Source organism: Rhodnius prolixus, unplaced genomic scaffold (genome assembly GCF_049639745.1).
Source record: "Rhodnius prolixus isolate KJV_2025 unplaced genomic scaffold, Rpr scaffold_10, whole genome shotgun sequence".
NCBI lineage: Eukaryota > Metazoa > Arthropoda > Insecta > Hemiptera > Reduviidae > Rhodnius > Rhodnius prolixus.
In genome coordinates, this window is record NW_027411615.1 from 23,234,062 (window position 1) to 23,260,952 (window position 26,891).

The 26,891-nt window shown below is 32.1% G+C and overlaps 1 long non-coding RNA gene across 2 annotated transcripts; it reads left to right on the forward strand.

Moving 5' to 3' along the window:
• The first annotated feature begins 695 nt into the window (after positions 1-695).
• Positions 696-17,084, forward strand: LOC141457062 (uncharacterized). 2 transcript variants are annotated; one of them, XR_012460193.1, is made up of 4 exons: positions 696-1,094; positions 1,205-1,248; positions 11,805-11,960; positions 16,472-17,084. It is a non-coding gene; the product is annotated as an uncharacterized lncRNA (long non-coding RNA). The 2 variants fall into 2 exon arrangements; XR_012460194.1 differs by lacking the exon at positions 16,472-17,084 and adding an exon at positions 12,074-12,496.
• The last annotated feature ends 9,807 nt before the right edge of the window (positions 17,085-26,891 follow it).

A 26,891-nucleotide genomic window follows, 5' to 3' on the forward strand; every position in this document is an offset into this window, starting at 1 on the left:
AGTTTTCCTATTTTGAGAAAATGCGCTCTAAAAATATTTTCATACTGTGGAACTACCTATAATTGTGAAGCCCTTTTTTCAAATATGACATATTTAAAATCTAAATATCGATCACAGCTTACGGATGCACATTTAGATAACTGTTTAAGAGCGGGTAATTCGTCGTATATGATCGATTATGAAAAAATTGCAGATGATATGGCAACCCAAATATCCCATTAAAATAATTTTATATAAAAAATATGACATTGATCTTGCCACCATCTTTAATGTACTTATTACAAACATTCTTCTGTATTTATTTAAGATTAATAATAACTTTGTTCTGTAATTAAATTTATAAATTATAAAATTAATAAATGAACATGTTTTATAAATATGAATATTATTTTTATATATTTGTTAGGTCAAAAAATAGTTGGCGCCCGCCATGAATTTTTAATTTAGTATTTCACTCTTTACATTAAAAACGTTGCCGACCTCTGCTCTAGGTAACCAAGAAAATGTATGAAATGAATGTTAAAAGATTCAAATAAGTACCTGAAAGATTAGACAGAGGTTAAAAAAAAAAAAAAATATATGGATATCAAAGGGAAAATTATTTTTTTTCCAAATCACAGGTTTTTCAAAACTGGAATTAAAACAATCGATTTCTTAATATTGAGGAATTTGTGTCCGTGTGATGTCTTAAAGTATTAAGAAAGGCCACTTAGTTTGGCCGGAGTGTATTCCTTTAGAGCCTTAAAATTAGAAACTAAGGAATGGATTTTTAGGAAATAAATATGCAACTTAGGAATATAGAATTTAAAAACACTTTGAAATAATTATTTAATTACTAGAATACTACGAGCAACTAACTCATAAAAGATATAGTGATAAAAGACAATTATAATGGCTAAACAAACAGGCGTAGGCATGCTGTAAGGTTGTTCAGTAAATTCTTTTTGTGTTTTGACCTCGATGCCTGACAACTGCACTAAAATTAAATTGAGTTTTTGTTATTTTTAAAATTATTTCCTATTTTTGAATTCCTATTTCGAATTCACAGCTTTTCGTTTGTTCCTGCTGTTTCATTACAAATTTCTGCAACTTAGGTAAGTGGTATTTTATTAGAAGAACTTACAAAAATTAAAAAAAAACTATCTTCCTTGAATGCCCCCAAAAAAACTTTCCAGGAAATATTTTGAAAATAAATGTTATTTAGATGTTACAGATTTAAGGAAGTCGTTGGAGTTATTTTGGAAAAAGGTAATTAATAAAATGTTATTTTATTAGATCTAGTTTGTCCAAAGCTTTTTAAAACGTATTATCTGGTTCTTTTATTGATTAGAGAGAAAATACAAAATATTTGGCTAAGTAAATGCTGCACATCTTAAGTGATAAAAAGTACTAGTCGTAAAAGAGATTTATATCAATGCAGATTTATCCATTTTACTAAAGTTATATGAAAAAGAATATAAATATATTTTAACAGTTTCTTCTTTTTAAAAACTGTGCGGTAGGTTAACTTGAATACTGAACAAATAAAATACTACTAACCTTATAAATTCCAGATAAACAATCTACAAGAAGAAGCTAACAGTTCTCATAAAGCACTCACCGATTTCCATTCACCTTCATCTCATTCAAATCGCTCGTGTGAGGTCTTCTAAACTAAAACCCTTTTAATCTATTAAACATTTTTTTTCTTTTATAATTTTTATTGACCAATCAATCTATCAGTGCAATAATTTTATGAATATGATCGTCTAGATATAGTGTTATTCATTTCTGAAGCTGAAAAATGTTTTGTATCATCTGTAATTCAGTAAATTCTTCACTGGGTGAACATAAGATGTATTCTTTAGCTGTTCGTCAATATGGCAGCATTTTTTGGGGGGTTTTAATCTATATTTCTCTTTTAAAATTACTACTAATGTTATTGAAAACCTCCATGATCTGCACTGCTGGATTGAAACCAACACTGTTCTCTGCAATGTCAAGAGTGTAAGCTGCAGTAATTATTTACTTGTCTTGTCCAAGATAATTAAATCTTTAGATCCCAGTATTATTTGCTTCGTTTGAGTTGTTAATTGTAATTTAGTTAGGTAATACCAAGATTTACTGAACAACTAAATTCGTACCAACCTAAAATAAGATTTTTTCGATTTATTACGAATCACGAATTTTATAGCATTTGTAGATAGATCAAGACAAGGTTCATTTCTCCATCATCTATCTTCTAAAAACTACAAGTTCAATAAATAACTTCTGCAAAGTTAAATGAGTAGTTAATTTAATCGGATAGTTAATTTATTCAAATATGTTTTATAATTTAAAGAAAACAGAAATGTTTAGTCTGAAAAAAAAGCAATTAACTTGGAATTTCAATTTCAGTTAATATGCGATTTTTAAGAAGTGAGGCTACTTAGTGGACACGTGGTATTCTAAGCTAGCGGTATAATTACTGTAGGAGTGGCTCGCCGAACCAATAACTTAATTGTAGATCCCAATGCAATGCCCAGCCAAGTATTAGCTCCACACTTTACAGTACAGTGATAGGAAGATAGTTACCCTGAGGCTATTGTAGCGTGTGGGAATACGCCTGAGGCTTAGCCCACAAGAAGGGCTAAAATAAAAACCTTATGGCTGTTTCAATTTAATATAATTGTCGTACAAACTAAGACACTGAAATACATTAACAAAATGTAGTGGCCAATGGATTCTCTTATATAGATGACCGTGGTCAATAATTACAGGTAACCACGGACTAGCTGTAGAGCTGCTAGTATGGGGAGTCATCATAAGGGAATGTTTAAAGGAATTCGGTCGAGGCCGTGATATATACATTATTTGTGTGTGTGTGTGTGTGTTTAGTGATTGTGTGTATATATACACGTGTATGTGAGAGAAGTTCTTTGCTGAAGAATGCTGTCCAAACTTGTTCTGCAGCCCGCCAACCCAGTATTTTATTTAGTATAACAGCAAGGAACCTCCCCATTGGCGACCGTTCTCACGCGTGTATTTTTTTATTTTTGTTTAAAGAATAGTCCATTAAATAAAAATCTCATAGCAATGGCTTCAAATTAAAACTATATCCTAATCTTGAATATATTTTTATCTAGCCAATAATGTGATTGGAAGAATTATCGCTTTGTAATTTGTATAGAAGTGCTCAGCTTATTGAACAATTAGCTAGCCCTATCTTCATTTAATGTTATTTTTAGGTAATATTATACTCACTACCGACAATAGTCAGGTGAAATCCAATATCCGGCAGGTGCGACTTAACTTAAACACCAATCGTTTAGGACAATATCTGTTTTCAAGCCAGGACATAGCCTTAAAAAATCCAATCTGCATTATGCTAATTTAAAGCAATAGCTTTAACATACTTTTTTTTACCCGTTCGTAAATCTTGCCAGTATCATAATCTTTTAAATAATCCAGAAACTTAAATTAAATCCATTCCACCTTTATTAGGTGGCTAATTTTAGGTACAGTTTTAACAAAATTGGCTAATGAGAATAGAGTTGCCAAATGACTCATGCTCTTGATTTGGAGGTTTTTTCGCAAAATATTGAGGCTTTTTATTTTTATTTATTTAATTTTATGATAATTATTATGATGAATAGATCATTATTTTTAGACATGAATAGATATTATTAAAATATGATTTTGAGACATTAGTAAAAAGAACAAATCAAAGAATATATATTTACAATTTTATATTAACAAATAACAAGTAACTTTCAATATACTAAAGAAGCTTCGAAAGAAGAATGTAAATGGCTGATTTGCTAGCTCAAGAGGCCAAAACAAAGGTAAAGTAACTTTATTAATCCAATTTTTGGATTTAACTAGTGCAAATAATCGATAAAAAAAATATTTTTAAAAATTATTGAGCCGAAAAATATAATATAAATTAAATCAATTGCGGACAGTTACGAGAGAACACTGTCCGGATGCCGGCAGTGCACTGGAAAAAGCTCCGGGCGCTAATAAATAACCTCAGCTGTTGATGCGCAAAAAAAAAAAAAAAAAATCAATTGCTTCCAACGGTACAATTACAGTAAATATATGTCAATCAGTAATGTGTTAATTTTTTAAAATTTTTAACACAACAACGAACGTAAAGTTGTCATAATAAATAGTTTCTAATATTGCTTAAATCGAATATTAAGAGTGTTTCGCCGCACTGAAAAATGAAATAAAATAAAAAAAAAAGACCAAAAATATTCCTGTTAAACAGTAAAAAAATACAAATATTTTAAGAAATTTCTAACTGTTCCAACAAATCTTTTTTATTTTATTTTTTTGTTGATTAAATGAAATCAGTACAATTCATGTCAAATTTTAACATTCAATTTGGCCTTTATTAAGTTGGACTTCCACTTTATTTTTGTTAACAGTTAACCATAAATGTGAATTCAAAAAGGTAACATGTCTCACCAGAATTTTGGTTAACGTTTTAGGTTTACTTAGAAAGAACAATCTATTCTGAAATTATTAAACTGGGCTATCAATTAGAAAAATAAATAGACTTTTTTTTGCGAAATAATTGGGTACAGCTGAAGAAATAAGCAGCAGTCTGAACGTCTGAAAAGGCATCATCTATCAGCAGCTGCAGGTGAATATTGTGAGCTGCTGGAAAAAAAATAAAAAAATTCATTTTCGCTATATAAATGACAAGGCGGTATTAGTGGTTTACAGCGGCATGTTTGTGCCTGTCATTAACTCGTGCTTTAGATCAACAAGTTGGGTGGTGCGGCTAAAGATAAAAGTAAGTATAATTCTGGCGCTTATTTTTTCGCTAACTTATCTAGATAAGGTCATTTCATCAATCTTTCAACTTGTGCACGTATCCATTGAGGCAGTTCTATATGCATAAAGTAATATAAAAGTTAAAGTCAGCCAATTTCCCGGTATTAACCAACGTTCCCACCACGCAGCTCGTTGTCTCTTCGTTGATAGAAGCCCACCCGCACTCTCGATAGTACAATAGAAGTTTGGCGCCGTACAGCGCCGCCTTTGTCTCCTTCACCTTAAACAAAGCACTTGTCACCTCCTTATTTTTGCTGTAAATCTGCGAAAGCCGTAGAAGATTCGATTGAATTTGCGAACAATGATCATGCAGCTGTAACCGGTGTAACCTTCTCACAGGAGGTTACAAAAACTAGATACAAATATTTTATCAACCTCTTTGGAAGAGCTATTTACGTTTTACATACAAGATTTGCAAATTCTTGAACGCTTTGCAAAAGTGTTCATTTAGTTTTATGAATGGACACTCATAGTTTAGTTACATATGCACGTTCTTGACTTTGCCCACTTTATTGTTGCCCATACATATATTTATTTTACAATATAACTTGAGGGCTTAAAATTGATCCATCATACTTACTTTAGTTTACTTATTAGGCCCATGTCGTATGAACAGTAGTTGCGTTTTGCGTCAATAAGGTTTCCATCAACATTGAAATCATCCCAATTACCAGTATAAGAGTCAATGCTAATTTCCAGTCTATCCAGTGTGACCTGCAAAGTCCTCGACCAGCCACGATCTCTACCGTTATGCTAGTTATCTTTTGGTCCGTGCCTTTTTTTTTTACTTGGCGATCTCCACTTGGTAACCTTTTTAGACATTCTATTCACATGTCCGAACCAGATAAATTACTTTTTTCTATTTTTTTTTTTGTAATACTGTGCATTTTTTCTCTAAGATTCTTCTTATTTTAGCATTTCTCTTGCTATGATCTGTTATTTTTAGTTACATACTGCATTGTATTCGTGATAAATCTCTAATCATTTATTTTTACAAGTACCAGCCCTCAGGCTTAAACGCTTTTGTGGGAGACCTGTTGCCTTTACTCATACACAAGTCCACCCGCACTTTTCACATTATAAATGAAATTAGGCCACCTTAATGCCTGTTATACCACATACTTCACACTTTTTATTTCCTTTCCTTAATTCTGTAAATCTTTTAGGTAACAATGATCGAGCATAATTCAGGAACGATTTATCTGCTTCAAAGATATGGTTTAAGTATATTCTACCCAAAAATAAGTTTGTAATTTTAAGAAAATAAAATATCTAATTTAATCCTAAAATACTTGTGTAGGGAAAAGTAACAAGTTGTTTTTTTTACTCACATCATTTTTTTATGTTCTGATTGACGGATTAATTTATAATCGCAAGTTTTATTTAAATAGTTACCCTAAATTTTCAAGAAAATAGGCAGATGTAGCAGGAGTTTAAAGGTTAAAATGGCTTGAAATCTCGATCAGAAAGCCAAGAGCTAAAAGGAACAAGGCCACTGTCTACACTTTCAAAGCTCCAAAAAGTTGAGCACACCAATTGCTGGCAATTTAGTTTTTTATAATGTTAAGAAGTTAGTCAAGAAGTTCAACTAATTAAAAATGTGAAGAAAACAAAAATATGTAAACTTATTAATGAGAAATTAACCCTAAACATAAATCTGTTCACACAATAACGACAGCTTGGTATACGTGTGGCCAGCAGTTACATATGTTTGGCACGTTAAACGGGTGGTCAGCTATCCTTCATCAATTACGTCATCAACAAGTCACTTACACCTCTCTATTTTGATTGCAGTTTATACTTTACTGTCCGCAAGTTTATTTTTTGGTTGATTTATCATACAGTAATTTGTCACTTATCTAAAGCATTATTGGCTTTTTCATATTTTTACTCTTACTAAATACTTTTTTTTTAAAGTGATTAAGAAACTGGAGTTCAATTTTCTAAGCTGAAATAAACATTTGGAGAATCACGATAAAAGAATTGAAGTCTAAAAACATGGTATTCAATCTAAACAAGAACACTCTATCTCCTCTCTACAACATCATCATTTCCATAATTAATCAACCACGATTTATCGGATAACACTTACTTACTCCATTCGAGACTCCAGCGAGCTGACTTCAACCAAAGATGTAAAACTAATTTAAAAGACTAATCAATATCCGTTTAAAAACTGACACCAATAAACAAAAGAAAATCGTTACTTATCTTCTAGCTCCCTAAAATGGGTTACAGGTTAAAGCTCTATGGATACACCAAATAATTGAACATCAACCGATTTCAACCCGTTTCAGTTTAAATCCCCCCCAAAATAGTTGAGACTTCTTTCTACAAATGCAATAAAATAATACACTTTGACCTAAATATTCCTTTCATTTCTGAAGAAGCCCAAAATCTAAGCATACAACTACCCTAAAATCTAGAGGTTGTAATGACAGATATGCAACATGTTTACTAGAACTCTTCCTTGGTCGTGACCATCTTCTAGAGTAGGAGCTGGTCTTTGTGGCGAACTAACTGCTACCTTCACTGGATGGTCTTCGTTCACTCCACTCATTCCTCTGAATGCACTTATAGGTGCATTACGTATTGAACTAAGTATATAGACATTTGCATTATCCCTTGTTTCCTTTATTGCTATTGTTCATTGTACATAGTTTCAAAAAAATAAAATAAATTCAAAAGTTTAAAGGTTCTTTCAATCAACATTTTTTTGGGAAGAGAAGTGGGTTCAGTACCTTTATGGAATATTTTCATTGCTGCAAAATATTCGAATTAATTAAACATTACTTGAATTTTAAATTATAGTTAATGCTCTCCAAATCTAGGGAAGGGAAATTTTAAAAGACAATTAATTGTAACAATTGTTGAAGAAAAACCCTTTGCTTTTCGCTCAATATATCGCTTATGATGTTTCATTGTTAGTGTATTTTTTTAAAAATTATTAGAAGAAGAGTTTTCTGAATGACTAAGACTTTCAGAAGATTTTAATGTGATGCGCTAATTGTTCTTCAAATAAAAATCCAGTACTTCAATCATTTTAACCATAGCAAAAATGAACTAGAAGTTTTAACATTGGGAAGTATCTTATAATTAAAAAAAACAAAACTAAAAGTTGTAACTCTGCTGTTAAGAACCAAGATAAAATAAATGACCTAAACATTCCATAATCACCAGTGAGCATAACACACCACACAAGCAAAGACATCCACACATAACAAAAAAGACAATAAAAAAACAAATTCCATTTAGAGAGAAAACTGTCTGAAAAGAATTTATTATCCTCAGAGATTTTGAAAAAAAGCTGATTACTAAACTATTTAAAGATATGAATGAAGGTAATTTTATAAGTTGGCCACCTTAACAGCTAAATCCCTCCAGATGGGTCGCTTCTCTTTTTTATGAACAGGATGTTAAGACTTTTGAATTTTATTGTAACTTTAACAAGGTCATATTTTCATATATCTCTCTCAGAACGGAAATAGAAACAAATTCTTTAATAATAAACTTATCCAATATAACTTCAGTAATATTTCTTTAACAAGTGCAAATTATTTCTCCGAGGATGTCAAAACTAGTGTTGGTACATATTGAATCTTATAAACAAACCTTGTAGCCACAAAAACTTACTCTAGTTATATGTTAGCCTAATTTATTGACCTTTAGTCGATACATTTTTATACACGAAATGTTTACATCGAGTAAAGTTACTAAGCTGCAGTAGTACAAATGCCGCGACTATTTTGGACCATTAAACCAATCGTGTGTTGGTGATGGTAGCGCTGTTATATCTAAATCAAGCTTAGGTACATTTTTAGATAAATACAGATACAACCCTGATTAAGCTAATCACAGATCTCGAAACTCTTCTCATAGTTTACCATCTTAGGGGTCTTTTTGAGAAAATCTTTATTACGAAGCTTTTCCAAATAAAGAGAAAATGAAATTAGTTTTAGAGGGCATTTAGTTAAAACTTATTTCTTATTGAATTTATTCACTATTGAATATAGAAGAAGGCTTGCAAAATAAGGCTTTGTATGTATATTTAATTAATGAAATAACTTAGTAATCAATATTAATTGTAACCAAAACTGTCTGGTGATTAATTAGAGCTTCTTGGTGTCATTACTAGAGTGCAACACCTTGTCTCAAAAATCCCAGTACATGTAGTACAAATACACCAGTTTATGCAATAAATTTTAATTAAACCAACGATTTAGAAATTTATTTACAGATTGACTATTGATGTATCTCTCGCAAACTTCACCAAGCTTATATCATCTTTTATCTTAACAACAACTTGAAAGATAAAAACAGTTTATGTTTAATGACAATAATTTTTCAAAATTAAACAAATTTAATTAAGGAGGAAAAAATTATGAGTTTGCACATAAATAAACAAACTTTCCAACAGATTTAATTAGTGAAAATCTATTTTTGAATTCTTCATGTACAATACAAAAATAGCAGATATATTTTTAGTAATAGAACTAGCCAATTTTAGAAGTATATTACTACTATTTATAATTTTTTAGTTAATCACATAATTATACAATTATTGTATTTTACAAAACACTTTTATAATTCTCAGTATTTAATCCTTATTAATCTGCTCATTAATGATCCTTAATGTGTCATAATAAACATTAAGAAATATTTCTTAACACACAATAAACATTTATATGTCAGAATGACGCCAAGTTTCCTACAGTTCATGTAATGTTTTGGCAGAAAACATCTTCCATGCATTAAACTAATTTTGTTTACATTCTAAGATGTCTAAAGAACTTAGAATGCTCTGTCCAATTCAATGATGTTCTTATTATTTAACGAATAAAATATTGGTTCAAATGCAAGTCTGTGGGCAATGAATGAACGTGTGGCCTATCTTAATTTGGCTTCTTAAATAGCACTTTGAATAACTCCAAGCATCAGATTCAATTATTTTTTAGGTATTTATTAGGCAACTATATTAAGCAAGTGACTAAAGGAGATACAGTAAGATCTTTTAGGTTGTATGAGATTTTATTTTATACCCACTCTTTGTACAATATTTATCTAATCTTTCATCATCCTTTAGTCACTGTACAGGCAACTTCATTACAGTGAATAAGGGAGGTGCGAATAGTTCTTTTATGTCGCAGTGAATCTGAAATAAATGATTGTGTTTATTTACATTTAATATTTCAAGAAAAATCAGTAGGGTCTCATAACTGTGAGGAATGGCACTTGTAATTGAAGGATAAATTGTTTGATTCTATATAATTTAATCAATTCTAAGAGAATGGCATTGTATTACATAAAATAATCAAAGAACTTAGTTAAATAATATAATTAATTTTCATTTTAAAATTACGGATAGTTAAAGAACTAAAAATTAAGTTGTAACAAGAGATAAACAGCTTAACCAGCTCTATTTGCCACTTTATGAAGATACAGTGTTTTGGATATGGGGGATAAGTAGGGATATAAACAAGAAGTGAGCTAGGCTTACTTAGGCTTTATCTTAAGGGGCTTTAGGCTTTATATGATCTAGTGTTGTACGGCCACTTGCGAAGTCTAGAGCTTATCTTTTGTAAGATGTTAGTGCCCTAAACTTCTTGTGTATTTATCTTTCACTATACCACACAGATAGTCACTTATCTAATTCCTGTTTTGTCCTTGACAATTTCAAAGAGGGGCCTAGTTGACCCTGATGAAAAGGGATGCCAGGTAGTGGGGTATTCTGCTAACAGAACAGAAACATTTCCATTGGTGAACTAGTCAAAGTTTGCTGTCTTGCTTTTCTGGTTGGCAACTTAGAACACGCCCATTTTGAGGGGTACGCCATTCAAAATAAACTTTTTTTTCCACCTTCAAAATATCCATAAACTTTTTGTGAGCGCTTTCTGATATTCAATAATAGCAAGAACTACTAATTTGACTTCCCAGAAATAAAAGTGTTGCTGCTAATAGCTTTCTACTTACAGATCTTAAATTTAAGTGCAAAGCAGCTGAACACATTTTTTTTCGAAATATCGTATTCTAAACAATGTTCTTTATTTACTGTAACCTGCAATGAAGGCAAACAACAAAGTATTTTCCATTTTATGGAATTGGTTTAAGATGTATAAATCCTAGGGGGTGCATTATTAGATGTGAATATTTTTGAAGGGCTCATTTTGAGTTGCTTTTTTTGTTTGTTCATTTTTTTCATAGCAAAGAAATATGATCTTAAATACTTTGGATAGCGAAGTTTTTACAGAAAAGTTATAGCCACAAAATAATAAGTTGAATTTGCTGCAACACTTCATCAGATTTTCTTATAAGCATCATCAAATTTATAAATTTGTGCTCAGATAAACGGAATCAATTGAATAATTAAAATATAAATATTAACATTTTACTCAATTTTTAGACTTCGCATTGTTGCTTAAACCAATAGCTTTATTGAATACAGTAAGATAAAATACACCACTTTAAGTTTATCCTTCTCTACTGAACTATCAATAGCCCTAAAAATTATATTTCATAACAGAAACTGCTCTATTTTGCACTAGAATCTTCTTTCGTAACTCATAAATTCACATGAATTTTAAAAACTAATTATGAATTATAAAACTAATAATGAGTTTTAAAATAGAATTTCTATTTTATGAGAATCGGATGAATGAAATTAACAATTATAAGATTGTTTTGAAGAAAGTTAGTAATAATATATTAGCACTTAAGCTGTAAAAGTTATGAATCAACACATTGACATGTTTTGAATAATTTGAAAGGGTAAAGTCGTGAGAAGCCATCATAGCCTTAATCATCAGCGGTAGATGATAATAAGAAGCGCAAACAGAGTTTAGATTTTGTTTTTAATACTTTGGATAGTTAATCTTTATACTGGCAAATAGGAATTAGCACTTTAGAACTATTATTATGGAAAGTTTATTTTAAATCTCCAGAGAGAAACAGGGATTTGCAAAATTAATGGTAAGAAGTAATGTAATCGTCAGTTTTTTTTCCAGGCCAGTTCTCAGTCTCATTGAAGTGAGAAGATACGTAATTTGAGCTTTAATTGATACTTTTCAGCGCTTTTGGTGCTTTGCTACAAACTGTACATGGGTTCTACATTAGATTGTTTGCACCGTTTGATAGAATGCAATTCGTTCTAATTTTTTTCTGTAAGTATGCGACTTCTTTTTGCTCTAATCAATGTGGTAATTTAACATAAATATTCATTTGTTATAAACTATTAACTCCGCTGACGGCTGTTTAAATATTTTTTTCAATCAAGAAAAAAAAAAGAAAAGTGAATCACTGTTCATTCAGACAAGACAGAAGACCCTCTAATGATGTAAAAAAAACAGTATATTGTAAATTAGTCCTGAAGATTACCTAGTCCCTAGGTCGAAAGCTCGGCAGAATAAAGTTTATAATGACTGAAACTGGCATTAATTTTTCATCCTTCTGAAAAGCGAATCCTTCTTAGCCTCTCAGTACTATCTTGTACCTAGTTACAGAGACCAGAGCCGTTGCAATCTGAGGTGACCGATGATATATTCAGAGACCTGCACCTACAGAAACGTCATAAGGCTGTTTTTAGTCACATTAGTAAAAAAGAAATTTTCATATTTTTGTGTAACAGTCGTCGTTTAAACATTCTTCAAAAGGACAAGGTACTTTTCTGAACTTGAATTCGCTCCGAATTTCACTGGAAAATCCGAATTAATTCAATTGGTAAACTTCATTACTCACTTATTAGGAAATCTTTTCAACCATGCAGACATTCCAGACTATCGTCACAAGCAATTCATGAACCATAATGGTCTAAGAGCATTTACTGTTCATGGGATTCTAAGCTGGTTAGTAAACTTGAGTCTGAACTGTCATTTTCAAAACAACCACCTTTCATTGCCACTCTAGGCCTTTTCCTCAAATGGCTTCGTATCAAGAACAAAATCTGAGACCACGCAAAATAAAATTTGGGATATCTAATGCGACCAGCTTTTCCTTAATTCGTGTGCAAAAGGATTCTTCTAGACTAATTATCTTTCCATTCTTTTCATGAAGGTAGAGGATTAATTTTGCTATAACAGTAAATAACCATTCCGACAGAGTTGTAGATCATCAAGAAGAACACCTTGAGGTTAACTTTCTTTTCTTTGTGATCGCTAATAATGTCACAGAGAGAAAAAGAAAATACTCTTTTGGCGAGACAAGTCGCACAAAAAAATTTTAGAGTGTAAGGAATGATGGCCTTTCAAGAATTTGTAAAAAAAATCACGTGCAAACAGTTACATAATTAACAGAAACATAATTAATGTTTCTTGAATTTGAAGTGGTACAAAATAGGTGGTATGAAGCTGCAATATGTATTTATTTTAGTTATTATAATTAAAATAACCACAAATTAGTTAAACACATGACTACAAATTATTTCCAAAGCTGTTAATTAACTTTTTTTGAAATCAGTTATTTCAAATAACGTTATGGGCGGTTTAAATTGACGTTCAAGAAATAGAAAGACATTGCAACAGATGGGTTTTGATAAAGGAAGAACAGATTGTTCTGTTCTTTAATTTGTGACTTTTTTTACTTCGACTATTTGCGGTGACTTTTTTTTTTATACCTGCAACTTTGTTTCTGGATTCTCTTGTTTAACTTACGTAATGAGAGAATGACATTTGCTCAATGACCGCTTGTCTGAACCCACTAATGCGGTCACACTCCTTCTGCGTTTAGGATTATTGTCTCAGTTCACAATTTTTTAATTAAGTAAAAAAGTATCTTCTTCAAATGTCAATCATGTCATTTTATTCTATGTTTACATGCGCTTGTTAGTAACTTTACAGTTTTAAATATATAAATGGAGGATTAAATAAAAAGGACTTGAAAATAATTGGAAGGAAAACAAAAGATTATGCAGTTTAATCTAAAAGATTGAGATTGTTTCATATTTCCTAATTGATATTAGGTTTGATTAGAATTAGTTGTTATAATATGATAAGAGAATAGGTTAAATTTACGCTCAAATTTGAAATTGTGCTAATTTCCAACATACCGGATCTAATCATTTGTTCTGCTGACAGCAATATTCCTACATTAATTAAAAAAGAAGATCTTATACAAGAACATACTTGTAAAAAAACTCTCCCTAAATTTAGCTGCAATTATTACAAAAAAGTTATCTTGAGTTTCTTTTGGAGAAATCATAGAAATTGAGCAAAATATCACGTCGTTTGCACGATCTGTTTAGATAAGATCATAGTGTTCGGAGAATCATTTTCATGCAGCTCATGCGTCACCCAGTTGGAGACATTTTACTGTTACATGTGGGAACTCCAAAATGAGTAAGAAATTTAGTTTACCTTCATTAGTCTTCTCTATTCTCAAATTGCAGTACTTTTCCATTGTTAACATTGTCATCCGTTCATCTAATTGTTTACAAGTATGTTGAAAATTTTAATGTACTTTAGTAGCCCCTAAACAGTTAGTAATTTTTATAGGACATTTTGTTTTATTTAAATACTAAACCCTTATGTTTTATTTTATCTCTTAAGTCGGCATTTCTAAGAAGATGGTTTCTTAACGGTAGAGAAAGATGATAATCTAATATGAAACATTTTCTAAGAAACGACTAAATAATGTAAATCTTTTTATTTTTTTCTAAAAGAGAGATTGTTTCAGATAAAAAGATTATGAAACTAGTGAAATATTGCGACTAAAAAATAAATGTAACTGAACTAACCTTTTTTTCTTTCTCACACTCCCTAACTAGGAAAGGAAAATATTGTTGCATGGTGTCAAATTTTCAAGGAAAAGTCTGTTTTGAAGTCGCCTGAATCCAAAAAAGAGTTTTAGAAAATGTTCTGTCGTATATTTTTTTAAACAAAATATCTCAAACGAGAGAAATCGCTGAATGCGGTTACTTTACATTTAGATTTTGTTTTAGCTCGGAACCGATGTGCAGATTGTGCCAGAAAGAGGAAGAAACGGCCTCTCATCTGTTATTCGATTGCTTTGCAATCGAGAGACTGCGCTACGAAATCTTTAGTACCTTGAGACCAGAGGAGATTGTAGCGCAGAAGGAACTGGTAGGGAAAGCCCTCAACCTTCTTAGAAGGGGAGGTTTCACCTACTAGACTTATAAGCCTCTTGGTGGCTGCGGTGCCGGGGGGGCGTGGGTCCCGTCCCGCCGTTCAAAATCTAAATCTAATCTAGATTTTGTTTACCAGAAACGAACTTAAAATTCAAAATCTCTTGATGGAAATGTCAATATATTGAAAGGATTTTTAATGAACGAATAACAAACACATCTTGTAGATTACAATTTTTATTCTAAAGCATTTTGAAATCCTGGAAAATTCAAATTTTTTTGAAAAATTACAGTTAATATTAACCGTTCCAGTTTCTAATATGATCATAAAATTCGGTACTTTTTTGTGACAAGTGTGGTAACAATTTATTATAGTTCAATCTGGATTTTTCCAAAAGAATGGAGAACCAAAATTGATGATTCGTACAACTAGTTGGGTTAAATGCTGTTGAACATCAATTCCATTGGGATCCACCAATGCTTCCATGCTGGGAATAAAAACTTTAAATTTCAAACTACAAATTTTATAAAGCTTAAATGGAAGAAAATAGAATAAAGAAGTAACATTTATAATAACAATGAAATAATATGTAAAATACGTTTTATTTTTATAATTGTCAAGTAGGATTTACAGTTAATTTGTTTCTGGTGAATATTATAAAAAATTGGATGCTTTCAAATTTCTAAGAATAAAAAAAAGTAATAATTTGGATCGAAAAGTAACAGAATCACACCACCATTTTATTTACCATCTAAGTTTACGTTTTCATTGGACTGGGCGTGGCCTATTTGAAGATGGTGTGACTTTCCCGGCTTTCTATTGGTTAAACAGTTCGCTTATATTTCACATTTCCAATACGTTACTGTAATTGGTCAATTCTTTATTACTAATTATTTTTATGAAAAATACTACCAAAGTTGTTCTTATCAATTTTCCCCTATAAGTATTTCATGAATTATCGAATTGCGCAATAAAACATTTTTTGATCTTTGTACCAATGACGTCATTTAATTGTTACATTATTTCCCCAATTGAAGCCTTTTTTTATGATAATAAAAATGACGTGAAAGTTTAATACTGGTGAATTTCCTTATGGTGGATAGTGCAATTCTTTTTAAATGTAGTTATGGGTTCAGTACAGTTCCATCCTGGTTCAGCTATTTGCTTGGGTTTAACAAACTTACTGGCAGTCTCTAGCAAAGTAGTATTTTACAGGAAAAAAGGTAAATCCAAAGGTTCAACTCAGTAAGCTTCAGATGTGATGACTCCAACAGACCCAGCAACAGAAGATTCGGTAATAAAATATATAAAGGGATAAGTCTTAAGGCTGAATCCTTACTATTCAGACTTCCGCAATTTACTTCATGGGTGGTTCTAACAACTGAGAATGTGAAAACAGCCGACAAAGAGCAGATTTTATGTGTGGTATTATTTCCATGGTAAAGATGCCGCAGCAGCTGGATTAAAAAAAAATATTAGGATTATGAACTAGTCTAATATGTTATTTTAAAAAATCGGATTGTTATTTTGTGTATATTAATAAGAATAAAATTAGTAGCTATGAAGCAAAATTGAAAATAACTTCATATTTTCAGCTTTTAAGATCTTTACGGCAAACAGAACATCATCATCCAAATTGCTGCAATTATTATCTTCTCTTATTGATGTTTAAGAAAATCTTGCAAATTCTAGAAATTGAATCAAGCCATCACCGAATTCATCAATATTTTTCGACCCTCACCCTCAATCTTTAAGAGACAACTAAACTAAACTCTTTCTTTGTAAGAATGTATTCACTCTAATTGACGAAGTAAATTTTAATGTATTAAGGTTTTAATGAATTCTATAATATAATAATACTGTTAAGCCGAACAACTGATTCAACTAGTGTGTAATTTAAATATATGAACTGTATTTATTCCGAGAAAGGTGACTTATTATCTATTCTCTCAACAAGTAGAACCCAGAAGATAAGGGTGCTCCAATTAGCATCAATCGGAACTGGCAATCACAGCAATCGTGTATTCACTAGCACATTTATTGTTATATATTTAATAAAAACTGAATGGTAAAACAAATAAACTATTAATGTCTAATGTTTCAATGATTATTATCCAATTATTAGCCACTTAAACTTGCAATCATAGTAATTTATAAATTGTGGCATTTATATAATTATATCCTTACTCTTGATTTACGTTGTTATTAGGGTTAAAAGAAAGAATAATCTCTCGTCCTATAAGAGAAATGATTAAAAACTTTTTTGAAATACTTTTGGAATCAAGATTCTGGTATTTAATTGAAGAATTCACAAAAAAAAGTTTCTAACAAAATAATGTTATTTTCTACAGCACTACGGGTGGCGATCACAGTAACTAAAGTTACTATAGGTTTGCTAGCTTTTTCGGTAAATAAGAAAAACTATCATAGAATAGATAGAATACCAAAATCTTGATCAACTTCACGTTTAAAATTCATGGAGTATTGAACTATTATAAAATGCTCTTCTTATAGTTGGAACGTAAGATCTTACAAATCTTTATTAATTGTTTGGAGAAATGAGTTCACCGCTCGGATATTTCGGAGCATAAGTCAAGTTATATTTATTTAATTCTATATGTAGATACGTTATGGGGCTTAAATTTAGTAGTGTAAAAATGTCGAAATTACTTTAAAATTAATAATAATAATAATAGTAATAATAAACAAAATAATAATAGTAATATAGGGGAGGGATTAGCTATGTGGTTAGCGTACTCGATTCCCACGCGGAGGTCCCGGGTTCGAATCCAGCTGCTGACCCTTAGATTTTCTCTTCCTAGGAGCTTCTTACAGCTCACTGTCCGGTGATGGACAGTGTTGTCTGTAACGAGAGAACACTGTCCGGAGGCCGGCAGTGCACTGAAAAAAGCTCCGAGCGCTAATAACCTCAGCTGTTGATGCGCTTAAAAAAAAAAAAAAAAAAAAAAAAATAATAATAGTAATAATAATAATAGTGATAATAATAGTAATAGTAATAATAATGAAATATTTTAAATTTTCTCGACGAGTTTCTTCTTTTTTGTTTGTCGCAGCATTGGTAATATCGCGAAAAGGTTGCAGAGATTACTATTTAGATCAGATAGATTTATAATCTGGGATGCTTTCTACCTAATTGTAGTCATTGTGGATAGCCTCTTTGGTCTTCATTAAGCGTTCCACATTGGACAAAAATAAGCACTCGGTCCGGGGGGCGAAGACCTGCCGGCTGTTCCCAGAGACAGTATTCCTTCCATCTATGCCCCGTGGTGCTTTTGAAGTGAAGAGTTAGTTACTTTAGGACCAGCATACATCATACAAGTTCATCCCACTAGCTGCCTCTGCTGATCAAGAAAACGGCATTACTGCTGGACTAGGCCAAAGACGATTTAAACTCGCTCCTTATGCCTTCTTATAAGGCACGAAGTTTCAGAAAACAATGCCACAATCTGCATCGCTATTGGTGCGTTCAGTCCCTTTGAAATTTAAGATACTAGGAGAGGAAACGTCCCAAAAAATGCCGAAGATTACCCCGTAATCGCTAGGTGCAATGGCTATAGAAACCAGAGGAAATAATTCACAAAAGACTGATGAAAAATCCTAGACCCTAATGCACCCTATTTCTGAATTCCATAATTAATATTTTTATTTCAATTTTTCATTTTCTTATTTTTGTTTTATGTTTCAATCAAAATTAATGTATATCTGCAGCATTTAATACAATTTCTATTATAGCAATTTTAATTTCGAATTCAATTTAACAATTCAAGCGATGTATTACAAAGGTTTGTCAGTTAGATGTAATAGATCTGAATTATTAAATATTTTATTTAGTACATGAGCAAAGTGTCATTTTTTTAGATTCTGAATTACTATTTTCCCAAACTAAAGTCAATTATTATAAGTCACGATACGTTAAAGGACTTAATACGTACTTTGATGTAAAAGTATTTCTAAAAAAAAATGAAAACATTTAAGTACAAGTATTTGAATGAGGTGAATTAAAGCTGGTCAAACGTAATAGTATTTTAATGTTAAAATTATTATATGGTGAAAAATGTAGCAATTCAAGACATTACTAAATTAGTTCTGTTATTTCTTTTAAGATTTCAGAATCCCGCTAGCGGCTTGTTTGCCATGGAAATCAAGACCACACAGGATTGATGTACAATTACTTCGTCGGCACATCCTTCTTAAAGAACTTCCATTCAGTGATTCTATAATTGAACCGAAAATTAGTAGCAGAGTTTTTGCTTTAGTTATTTCCTTGGATTTTTTTTTTTTTGTGGTATCTGAAGCGTTTAAGCGATTGTTTCCTTAGGTTCTGTAAAAGGCTGTGTGGGAAAAGTTGGGGACTAAGCCCTAGAATGACACTCTGGATCTATAAAAGTGTAGTTAGACCCATGGTGTCACACGGGGCGGTGGCTTGGTGGGCGAAAACCTTGCAGGTGGGTGGAGTTCGGGCACTAAGTGGTATTCAAAGGCTGGCTTGCCTGAGTGTCACTGGTGCCATGAGGACTTCCCCTACTGCGGCCTTGGAGGTTTTATAAAATTTACCCCCATTGCACATATATATTCAAGGCGTTGTAAGGGCCGTTGTCACTAGGCTTATGAAAGGACAAGCTCCTATTACCGTTAGGCACGGAGGAGCGTATCAAGAGTTATACGAGGAGCTGGAGGCGGACCCTATTTTGGGCCTGCCTTCAGATTTTATGATTCCCAAATATAACTTCGACAAGCCTTTCAAAGTCTGTATTGGAGACCGGGAGGCTTGGAGACGTGGACCCCCAGTTATGGGAGACTCGATGTGGTACAAGGATGGCTCCAAGATGGGAGAGGGTGTAGGAGCAGGAGTGTACGGGGTGAAGCCGAAATGTAGCTTTTCGGTTAGCCTAGGAAAGCTAGCTACAGTTTTTCAAGCTGAGCTAGCTGCAATTAGGTTCTGCACTACCGAGATTAAAGGGCGAGGAATTATTAATTCCAAGGTCGTAATTTTCTCGGATAGTCAGGCTGCTCTACGGGCAATTAGTTCCTACCAGGTCAACTCAAGGCAGGTCTGGGACTGTCTGGGTGCCCTGAAGGAAATTAGTGACCAAAATAAGGTCTTTCTGGTTTGGGTACCTGGTCATTCAGGATATAAAGGAAACGAAGTGGCAGACTTATTGGCCCGGGAAGGCTCTGCGGGACACTTCGTTGGCCCGGAGCCCTGTTTTGGGGTTTCGAAGTGTGTCAAGACTGCGGCCATTAATTTGTGGGTGCAGAGTAGGTATCAGGAGTGGTGGCTCGCCACCACTGGACAGAGACAGGCGAAGGAGTTCATCAGAGGATATTCGCCGAGGCTGACTGCAGAAGTAATCCGTCAAGGCCGGGGGGCTATAAGGATAATTGTAGGCTTATTAACTGGCCACTGCAGACTCAGGAAACACATGCATCGCATGGGCCTAGCAGATGACAGCCTTTGTAGGTTCTGCCAGGAAGAAGAGGAAACTGCACTGCACGTGTTGTGTCAGTGTGAGGGGCTTGTATGGCTAAGGATGTTACTTCTCGGGGAGGAAAAACCAAGGCCTGAGAGCTTTACCCAGGAGTCACTCTCCAGAATTAAGAGTCTAATTAAACGGACGGGTCTGGAGGGTGAGCTCTAAAGTCGGGGAGCCACAATAGATCCAAAGGGGTCGCAGTGGCGTAGGCCTTGAGGCCGCCCTAATTTAATCTTATCTTATCTTACAACGACAGTGGCAACTTTGCCAAAGAGAAATTTATAATGGACGGGAAGAGAATCGGTCTGTATCTAATCTAGGCAAGGAAGTTAGGAAAAGGAATCAGGCATCGAATTTCTTCTCTTACACCGTCTCTCTCTTTTAGGATGAAATATAAGAGTTTGGGTAGTAGTGGAAGACTGGCAGGATTGGATGGTTTTCTTTATAAATATTAGGAAGGCGGATCTAAAACGTCCATTAAGGGAGGATAGCGAGAAATCCGGGTAACAATATTTGGGTCCTTCGTGTACAACATTGTTTACAGTATCCTTTAATAAGGACAATAAATATAAAGAAAAGTATTGATGAACTTGATGGCATTTTGATCAAAACATTGCAAGTTTATACCTAAATATTGTCAACATTATTGATGCTATAGTGTTAAAATTGGTTCCTCGTATTGGCTACGATTGAAAGAAATAGAAAAGAATACGTTTACATTCTATTCTGGCATAATTAACGAAGAGGAAAAGATTTGTATTTTTTTTCAATTTTATTGTGAAATTATTGTGTTTTTTCGGCAATCGAAGAAACTGATTGGTCGAAGGAATGTTGGTTTTGCCAGTATGAATCTAAATATTCATAAAAACGAATACAATATCAAATTAGCATTTATATTGTATAACATTTCAAATGGATAAATGCAATAAAAATATTTTTAAAAAAAGGAAGAGAATTATAACAAATTGGATAAGTAAGTTACAATTAGTGCCACCACAATTAAAATGTTGAAGTGTTCGTTAAAACAGATTGTTACCTGCCAGCAGTGCGATAGATGGTAACTGAACACACAAGTTGAGACTAGTTCAAGGTTATGTGAACACATTATGATTCATTTGGTGCCTAATCTTAGCCAAGTTTCTCCTGTTTCGGTTAATAGATTCTTAAATAGATCTATTCAAATTGTAACTTACATTATGAAGGGTACATTATATTACATACAGTTCGAATTTTGAAATCACTTATGGTCTCTTTTTTATCTAGTAATGTTTTTTAAAACAAAATACTAAATTTTAGGAAGAATTTTCAATTTAGATTGAACTATACTCACTTACTTCAAGACATATCTTAGAGCTTAAGATATATCTTAGAGATAAGGGCTTTCGTTAATTTTACAAGGTTAAACAAGCATGGATACTTGCCCTAGAGCAGGAATGGCGAACCTTTTTGAGACGCGGGTCAAATTTTGTTCATTTTTTTTTTTTTAGTACTAGCTCTTGGGTCACTAATGCCCATTTGCGCAAGAGTTAAGTTCAAAAATTTTAAACTGAATATTTTCAAAACTAAACATCTTTAAAATTCAGTTGGTTTAACAGGGTAAAACGGGACGAAACAAGTGCTATGGAAGTCTCTTTTTACAAACATAACTGAACAAAACCTTACAAAAGTGTGTTTTATCTGAAGAAAAATTTAAATATGGTTATTTGCTTTGGGTTGTCGATTTTTTTTTTTAAACAAACAAAATATGAGTAAAATTTATACATTTTATTTGATATTTTGTAAACACTTTTGCTTTATTTCAAATACTATTAAAGCATTTGTCGTCATTTGCGTTTTAGAACTGTAATGATCAAACTAAAGGTTATAGATAGCATTTAAATTGCTTTTGTGTCAATGCGTGATTTAAACAAAAATACAGATAGAATATAATAATTATCCACACAATTAGAAAATCTAAATCAACCTGCGTAAACAAACAAATGGTTGCCTAGCAATTGTGGGTCAGTGTCTGACCCGCGGGTCATAGGTTCGCCATCACTGCCCTAGAGAAACCATTTTTAAAAGATTTATTCCTGACAATTGAGTTGATGGTTATTATTCATGAGTAATTGTGGTCTTTTCCTTGATAAAGATAAAAACGGTTTTCACTTTTACAATAATAAAAGATTCTTTGAATTATTCTGTTAGTTTAGTTTAGTTTTTTTAGCCAAAGTTAGTTTTTTTTTTAACCAAATAAAGCACAAATTGCACTTCCTGAACTAACAATACTTCCACTATCTTCATTAAGTTGAAATATAAATGATTATTTCTATACCTCTCATTTGAAATGTTTGTAGTTAAAACAAGATTTTTTTTGGTGTAGATCCTGTTCATTGATTAACATAACAGTTACGTCATTAAATATTTCTTGTTCCGCGTACATTGACATCTAACAAGGATCTAAAAGGCTGTGAGATCTCTACTAGTATTACCTCTTTAGGTGTAATAAAAGTGGGGGAAAAACGCTTATAAGTGAACATTAAAATTACGCAAGTACACTAGAGAGGGGAATCCCTCCGCAAGAAAGTGAACCGTTGTCCCAATTCTCTTCACGATGAGTCACATTTCTATCCCCACTTATCTCTTGATAGACAGATTCTCACTCAGTCTTCTTTATTTAACAACTAACTGATTATTTCAGTTTACTTTCTGTAATTTTTCTATTTTTAAATAGATTTCTTTATTTATTTTTCTTTGGCGCATTGACTGCAGCGATCACTAGGGTCTTATAATTGAATAATTTTTATTTTATTACAAATGATTTAAATAAAAAAAAGGAAAGATCCCACGTGCGGGCGTTTTGACTACAGTTACAAGAAACAGGTTACAAATAGTAAGGTTACAATAGTAAGGTTACAATAGTAAGGTTACAATAGTAAGGTTACAATAGTAAGGTTACAATAGTAAGGTTACAATAGTAAGGTTACAATAGTAAGGTTACAATAGTAAGGTTACAAATCACTTCTATTACTCTTTTTTGGCTTCCTAGTAAAAAAAGTAAAATAATTCACTGTTTACATAGGTGTACAGGAAGTTATTAAGAAATATTCAAAAAGTTGCCAAAGGAGCGGATCATGTTTGGAATGCCCTGTGAATCTTTTTACACTTATAATTGATGAAAACTTTTAAGATATTTACACCTGTTTGAAATATGACTAAATTTCTTTGAATTGCCAGCGTAAGTTTTCTTATTCTACTTTATTAAAGGAATGAAACACAATATTTGCATTATTAGTATTTTGGCTGTTTATCTTATTGGCAACAGATTTTTTGGCTGGCAGCCATAACTACATATATTGTGGGTCACACAAAATTGTTTACACTTCTGTGTTGTTGTGGGTTCACACTTTAGGAAAAATATTTGTTTCGTAGAAGTAAGTTAGAAAAGAGATGAATAAAATCTTAAAAATAATTACATTGCTTGTTACATTGAAAAATGGGAAAGCATACTTGATCTTTGGCAAATGCTGCTGTAAGGAAAATTAAAATTTAGGATTACAGCCTCTTCTGGAGGTGATTTCATGAAGATCTCAGGTTAGCAAAGAAAGAAGATTAGGGAGAGGAAAAAAAGGACATAGTTCATTAAATAGATTTATATCTTTCTCATTTGGATCCCAAAAAACTTGAATTGGATTAAGAATTTAAAAACTGTAGAATTAAAAGAAAAAAAAAAAAAAATCCATAATTTTCTAAGTGTAAATTGTAACCTTTGACAGTCTACTTTAAAAATTGACTACTGGTCCATCTAAAAGAGTTTTCAATGAATTAAACAACTTGATAACTAACACTGTTGTGTGCTCGTGAACACGTTTTCTTTAAAACGTACGTAATTTCTCATACAAAGATAAAAGGAATCCTTGAAAATGAATACCGTTTGAAAGCCCATTAAACAAGGAAACTTTTATAAAATGTGCCAGCACCTAGGTATGATAATGATCACGTAGGGGCCTAATGCGTTTTCCTAAAAATTTTCGATTACTTTTATTTTTCCAGCATCCGGAGGAAGATGGCAATAACTTATGCTTCGAAATGGTATCAATTTTTTGGAAAATTTATCTATCTTTCTACCGTGTCATCAGAATCGAACTCGGACTAAAACTTTCTGAGTAATAATATTTTTATAGGAAAAAAGTAATGATTTTAGAAAAAAAATTTAAAGTGACGTCACTCAGGAACAGTGGAAAATATGAAGTTGGCCAATACGTCATTGAACTCCACTTTAGATGTACTACACACAGTAGGCCTATGGACATTATTTACTGGTTCACCTTGTATATGCAGTGGTACCTCGGTTTTCGAACGACTTGACTTTCGAACAAATCGGTATTCGACCAAGAAATTCAAGAAAAGATTGTCCTGAAATCCGAACAAATATTTGGAGCCCGAACACCCGAGATGAGCTGAATGGCGTTCGTTCGACCCAGCATCATCAGTACGAGTCAATCTGCGATCGAAGGAAGATTCACGCTTAGTGTTTACCTTTTACATTACACTTATTTTAACCCTTAGACATGGGACCAAAGAAAGCCAGCAGTGATAGTAAAGATACAGGTAAGAGAAAAGCTGCGAGAAGAACTATTCAACTCAAGAAATGAATAATTACTAAATATGAAATGGGCACATGTGTCTCGGATCTATCTCTCGTGTATGGCAATATAAAATATAAAAATTGCGTCAGTAAAACGGCATATTTCTGGGGCTTAGAAACGAAATAAACTAGTTTACATTATTTCTTATGGGATAAATTGTTTCGGTTCTCGATCAAAATGGTTCTAGATCGCACTTCCGGAACGAATTGTGTTCGAGAACCGATGTACCACTGTATATAAAAAAACATGCTAAGACGGAGAAAAATCTTTCACATATGGTAAATATAACCATTTGTTCAGGCTTATTTCAAAGTTTACAACTAGAGAATCTTGTTGAGATTCAAATAATGAAATAAAGAATCTGTAAATTGTTTCTAATTTATGTGGCAGTCGTATAAAACATTTCAGATTGTATACGTATTAACGCATCAGTAATATAAACAATATCTGTTTACTATACGATTCTCCCCTTTGTCTCGATTCACTGCTAAATTTCCCACGATACTACCCATTCAAACACATTTTACAAATAATTGTTGCTAATATCAATCTAGTGAATGATACGTATATTTAAAAAGTAGGTATATAAATAAGTTTATGTTAAAATTTACAGCAGCTGCAACACGTTTTATTTCATAGTTAGCTTATCGTAGTTTTCTTTGTAATCAAGGCATTCTCGCTACCAAAGGAACATAATCTTCAAAAAGCAATTTGCAGTAAATAAATTATTAATATTATTAATTAAACACGGAGCAGTAAATATTCGTAACTCTGATCACAGCCACGAATTGCTCCTAATACTTATCCACAATACGAAAAAAACCCATAAATATTTGATCTTAACATTCTTTTAATGGTTCTCAGTGATAAGAAAAATAAACTCACTAAAAAACAAAAATAAATAAGTGAAAAAAAGGTGATTCATAAATAAATAGTTTAAAAAAAGGCTAATTATAAATTAATTTACGCAAGGTTCTTCCTTATCATTAAACCAGCAGGGAAAAGAACCAGTTATCATTTAGACATTCTTTAAATAGGCTCTAAAAGTTTGTGAATGATAATTTAAATGAATGTGCTAGTGAATGCTTATTATTAAATTCTAAAGTCTGTGTTGAGTAAACAGAGTTTCAACAAACTGGTGCCAACTTTAAAAGAAAAGATTTCTTTTTTTAAAAAAATACTCTTCTAAAATCAAAATATTTCTACGAAGTAAATTTAACAGATAAAACTTCGCTGAGTTAATTTACTAATTTAGATATATTTAGGCATTATTAGAAGTTCTTTTTTGGATTTTATGAAAACTTAAATAGATTTCTATTATTTAACTGCATGATGCAAATTCATTAGGGAATGAATGCGATGAATCTTTATGCTATTTTTCTCTGATGTCTTTATCTCATTTAAATTCTTTAAATTTAAATCTTAAATTCTCTATAAATTTCCCGTTTACTGGAATTCGTTTAACACATTTACATCTCTATAAAGCTTTCCTTAATGTGTGAATGAATTTTACTAAGAATTTGAGAATTTATTGTATTAAAATAATTGCAATATTGAGCTTCGAGAAATTTAAAGTAAAGGACTCTTGTGATAGTTTAATTACAAAGTTTTGTATTTTATTGTGTAGAGAAACTTATTATATTGTCTAAAGGGCGATATTTGCAAGAAGAGGTGGCAATTGGTTCTATATTTTCTTGGGCGCCACCTTCATGTACTCATTTGCTTCTTGAAGTCAAGATAGTCAAGACAGGAAATATTAACTGAAATATCTTCTTGGAAAGGTAAGCAGAGGACATCCACAGGAAGGTGGTCAGAAAACTTGTTTTTGTATCGGAATCTTCCATCAATTGAACGGATGTATACAAGTTTCATTAAAAGTTGATTTGACGTAG